Source organism: Sinocyclocheilus anshuiensis, unplaced genomic scaffold (genome assembly GCF_001515605.1).
Source record: "Sinocyclocheilus anshuiensis isolate Anshui unplaced genomic scaffold, SAMN03320099.WGS_v1.1 scaffold1341, whole genome shotgun sequence".
Taxonomy (NCBI): domain Eukaryota; kingdom Metazoa; phylum Chordata; class Actinopteri; order Cypriniformes; family Cyprinidae; genus Sinocyclocheilus; species Sinocyclocheilus anshuiensis.
Window position 1 is genome coordinate 1198314 of NW_015553274.1, and position 5524 is coordinate 1203837.

The 5524-nt window shown below is 38.8% G+C and overlaps 1 protein-coding gene across 2 annotated transcripts in view; it reads left to right on the top strand.

Annotated features, from left to right (window-relative positions):
* Positions 1-3223: 3223 nt before the first annotated feature.
* The window catches only part of LOC107668228 (signal-induced proliferation-associated 1-like protein 1), an 84482-nt gene continuing 82181 nt past the window's right edge, over positions 3224-5524 (top strand). For both annotated transcript variants that reach the window (XM_016460030.1, XM_016460031.1), the window contains exon 1: positions 3224-3268. The gene's annotated coding sequence lies outside the window, so the exon portion shown is untranslated. The remainder of the gene's footprint in view (positions 3269-5524) is intronic.

The following is a 5524-nucleotide window of genomic DNA, read 5'->3' on the forward strand; positions in this document are numbered from 1 at the left end:
GGGCGTGGATGACTCTTAACTTTTTTTTAAAGAATATCTCTTTGGGTTTGAGACTTTAGTCTTTGCAACTTTAGGGATCTTTTCTATTCACGAACTGCTTGTTACACTCCAAAGAGAAAGGAAAACTTGAAATCGCATCATATGACCCCTTTAATCAAGAGTAGGGTTGTCAAAAGTACTGAATTCGGTACTGAAATTTTAACAATGTGACGATACCAGCATTTCCCGCCAGCATTTTGAGCACTGTTGAGCGGATTCTTAAACGCCTCTGATTGGCCATTGTGCTCAACAGATATGTCTGTGGTTAGCTACAATGATCATCACTTCACGCTCTTCACCGAGCGCTTACACAGATACGCACGGGAGCGCTTGAAAGCCACGTCTATCAGCAGATCCATCTATGAGCAGATATATTAGGGATCCGCTGATAGACGCTTCTTTCAAACGCTCCTGTGTGTATGTGTGCCGATCACAGACATATCTGTTGAGTGCATTAATTCAATGGCCAATCAGAGGTTTTTAACAATCTGCTCAACAGCGCTCAAAATGCTAGTGGGAAATGCTGGTATTGTCACATTTTTAAAATTTCAATACCGACTGCTACCGAAGTCGGTACTTTTGACAACCATAATTAAGAGCCTAATTATACACAGAAGTAGTGTTGTCAAAAGACCCGGTATTTCGGTACCAAGTCGGTACTAAAAAAATGAAAACGTTACGGTACCGGAAGATCCTGAAACACACCAGCAAACCCTAAAACAGACAACAGTTTACAGATGTTTTTCAGTGGCAGCAGAACTATGACTAAACTTTTGGGTGAAACTTGTTTACTTTTTTCATACTTTTATTACTTGTGGAAAAACTTGAAACACTTTTAAATAAGTATAAAGAATGGCATTGGTTTTGTACATTTAATTTTTGTTTAACGTTATTAATAAAAATGTTGTTCAATTAGCATGTTTTTGTGTTTTGCTTTGGTACCGAAATTGGTACCGAGAACCGTGGATTTTCACTGGTATTGGTACCGAATACTGAAATGTTGGTACCGTGACAACACTACACAGAAGAGTACCCACTTCTTGTTATTTAATACCTGTTTTGCTGCTTTTCCTAAAGCCAATTGTGCTGGGGAGATGGTGGAAGTGACTGCAGCATTTTCATCTTCAATTAGGTAAGAAGGGAGAAACAAAGCTTGGCAACATTTTTGCCACGTCTTGTCATTGGGGTATAATTGCATGTTTTTTCCTTCCTGACAGCTCCTCAAGTATTTTATTTTATGCACATGACCTTGCATTTTTTACATGTGGTTGTCATCGTTTTTCTTTTGCATAGTATAGAGTAAAATGAGGCATGCTCCAAGGAAACAGCAGCAGACTCTGTGGTTATTTTATTTAGATGGTCATTAATGGTTATGTGAAGTAACGTGTTAGCTTGCAATTTGTGTTAGTTGGTTGACCTCACCTTGCAGCAGTGTTTTCACTGCTTCGTCAAGTAGATAAATGTCCACTTGAGTTTTAATTTGATTTAGGTTACTGAGATTTACTTAAGACCTCCTTCACACACCATTATGTAAGCTTAATTTATTTAATGTTAATCTGTTTATAATGATCTAAAGCCTATTGTGATATTGTTACCGTTTAATCCACTTTCAGCAGTAGTGTTAATGTGAATGGTAAATCTGTAATGGATTTGCACCAGGGCTAAGTGGTTTTGTGGCTAAAGATGTAGCTGTGCTAATAGACTAATAAACTTTGTGTTGGCAGCAGTCTATTTTCAGTACTTTTTCTTATTCTGTGTGTGTGTGTGGACTTTGCTCTTTATCTTTGATATGCTGATATCAGCAGAACTTCTGGCTGAACTGGTGAGTTCTTCCTGGCTCTCTTGAAGTAAATGTATTGCCAGGAAACCGAATATCTCCATGTGAAATCAATTCAATGTCATATGTAACACTGCTTTCATGGCAGTCTGACTGGTAGTAACGTGGTCTAACTGTCACAGGTCAGAAAGCCATTGTTTGAATCAGAATATGCCAGACCTTTCTAATAGTGCTGCACGATTAATCGAATACACATTTTGATAGTAATGCCGGTTCTGTAATCAGCAGGAAATCATCATCACGTGCTTTCAGATGGAGCAGAATTTACTACACATAGCCGTAGTTCACTGACAAGTTACGCAAAAAAAATCGAATTATGAAATCGAAGAAATCCTTTGCGATAATGACAGCTATTTGCATAGCTTCTCAGTGAACTATGGCTCTGTGAAGTAAATGCTGCTCCATCTGAAAGCATGTGAAAATACCACATTTAATAACATATTTTTACTCCAAACATAATGTCAGTCGAGTGTTTGAAATAAATCCTTCTGTGAGATAATGTGGCTTCTTACACAGAATAAGGCACGCAACATATTTCATAGTATTTAAGCAGTGATAAAGGCATTGCATTATAGATATACTTTATTTTAATGAAAATTATAATAATAAGAACTCAGATAAACCGTATATTGCCGTAGTCATGTGTTTATTAGTCACGTTGAATCAATGAAAGCAGTTGAATCTTCTGTTTATTCAGCTGCAGCGATAAGCATTTCCTGGGTTTCTTCTGCGAGGCGTATTTGGAGTATCAGCGAGAGCGCCCTCTGGCCTTTGGATGGAGATTTACTGCTGATCACAGAACCGTGCTTCACTGAAAGATACGCATGACAATTGCAGCTTCTGTTGAATCGCGATCTCGATTCCATTTCGATTTATCGTGCAGCCCTACTTTCTAATTCTATCCAAACTGAAAAAAGTACTCACCAAATTACAGAATCCCCAGACATTAAAACTATTGTATATGCACAAGTTAAATTTTGTGGGTGATGCATTGCATTGATTGAAAATTGATTCACACTGAAAACCTGAATTTGAGACTGATTTGTTAAAAAAACTGGCTCATATGAGTCATTTGTTAGTGTTTCATACATCATAAGTTTGTTGTTGTGTAACAACAGAAAGATGCTGAATAGCTGTGCAGGAAACACTGGAATGCATTGTAGAGATGCAGTCTGATAAAGTGCATATCGATTCAAATCAAATGTTCTCATTTGTTGCTGACAACAATTAGATTTTCTCGAATTGTTATTTTTGTTGCCTTTGCAACTATTTTAAACTCTGTAAACTCTTCCAGCAGGAAGTCTGCTATGCTGTTTTGAAAAGGTGTGAGCAGAGGGTCATGGGTGAGGCTGGCCATGTGGAATGAGTGAGAGGGATCTGGACTCAATAGAGGTGAGGTCATCACTTTGAGCTGTAGCAAACACAGGAACAATTAAATGTGCATGCCCCAGTACCCTCTGCGTCCCCTGCAACACTTTCGTGTGCGTGTGAATTTAGGTTCTCTGTGACTCAAAGCAAACATTGTCACCAGGAAGTGAAGGTTAATGATTTTTGGGTAAAGTAGAATGAAACGCTGTGCATCTTTGTTGTCGGACACACGTTAGTTCTTACTGGGACATGCTTTTTAAAGATGTTCCCATATTGCTGAGAGTTAGATTGTAGGTTTTACATGGTGTTCTAGCTCAGTTAGTCTAATTTTTTAGCATTTTACTGTATACTTTGGTATTCTTGGTATCTTGGTATTAGGCATTTTACATAATCTGACTATTGTTGACAATTAAACAGGAATATTTTGTTGAAAATCACATGGAAAAGTAATACATACTTGTACTACCGACATTGTAACAATACAAAACCATTTTAAAGGCAGTGTAGGTGATTTGGTTCAAAAACATATTTGTTATGCTGGTTGAAAGTCTCTTTATATCCCGAGAGCAATCACTAAGTTAAGTGGTCTAAATTTATTTATGTATATATATCGTCTGTGGAAGTTGTAGGACCATAAAATGTTCGTCCAATCAAAATGTTCGGTCCGAAGACTATGATAGGCTGTCCATCCTGCCTGGCAAAATATGTATTTGCCTGTGTGCGCGTTCATAAGTTTGGAGGAGGCTTGGCTTTACAGAGTGATTATGGGGATCTTGCTTTCAAAGCTAGCTTGCTATTGCTAGCCTTTCCGAAATCGCCTACCTTTAACGTCGGTAAATTTACCCTCTAGTAACGCAGACTTTCTGTAGATAATGCAGCCATATTCATGAATAATATGATGCCTCGGTGATAATTTCCTCTGGGATTTTATTCCAGGAGCAACTGTTTTTCCATTGTCATTCAGATGTTTTGAAAAGAGTGATTCACTCTGATGACAAACTCCGTTTGATGCACACTCATTCAAAACAAGTGGGCCATTTTCATTGGGCACTAGTGAATGATTTGAACCTGCTTTGATCAGAGCAGTAGAAAGGTGTCTAGAAAGCTGCCATTTTGGAAGAGCACTCAGATCTCGTGATCATCAGTTGTGGTTGTGATCCCACTACTTCTAGTGTTACTTCAAAGAAGATCTGTCATGCAAACAGTTTTGCCCAGTACCTGAACCATTAAACAATGACCTACAAGAGCCACTTTTAGGATAATTGCTAGAAAAATGGCTGAGGCACGTCAAACTCACGGAGCACTTTAACTTATTGTTTGCATCTGTCATTGCCAAAGGCAGCACAGATTTGAGAACAATATATAGTTATGCAGTGGAATAGTAGATTACAGTAGTTTGCTCCAGCTAATTAAAAAGTAGGGGTGCTCCGGTCGATCGGCTACCGATCGCTATCGGCCGATAATCACTTTGGGATATTTGATCGGCGGTCTCTAAAAAGGCCAATCTCAAAAAACCGATCTCAAGCTGATGACGGTGCCGTGAGAGGCACCCATAATGCCATGTTCACAATACTCCGTTTGCAGTGCTTATGTGGTGCGTATTTTTTCTGCGCTCATGTTAACGGATTAATAAATCGTTCACTGCACAAGGTTGCGGGTCCGGCAGTGCGTTCCAGGAGCGGTGCGTCTGCAACAGCCACGGATCACCTAAGAGGGGAAATTCCCCCCATTTTCAAAAATGAATAAATGTCTAAAAATCCTGATTGGAGTATCACTATAAATAGTTATAAGTAGGGATGGGTACCGAAACCCGGTATTTAATCTGTCCCGGGGCTAAATTATGAAAGACCGGAGTATCGATAAACTCTGACGTTAACGGTTCTGCTATCGGTACTGGAGAAATTAATAAAACAATCCGCACAAGAGACGCTGTTCCTCAGGCTGAAATGTGTGCGTGCCTCGCGCTCCAAAATGGATAAACACTACAAAGTGTTACACTTTGAGCTTCGGGCGCATGTCCAGTCGATCAAATACACACAAAAATATGTCAAAATGGCCGGCTTGGAGAGTATTTACTTAAACACAGTTTATGTCTTAAGTGGAGGAGAACAGTTGGGAGAAAATCCGATAATATATAATATTGTGTCAATATATTGTCTTAAAGTGACAGACTGGCGCTTGGGCCATCAAAATGCAAATCTGCTTTTAATCTGAATAACGTTATAGCTTTAATAAGCATTAATCTATCAATACATACACTGAAAACTATGCAGTGTTCAT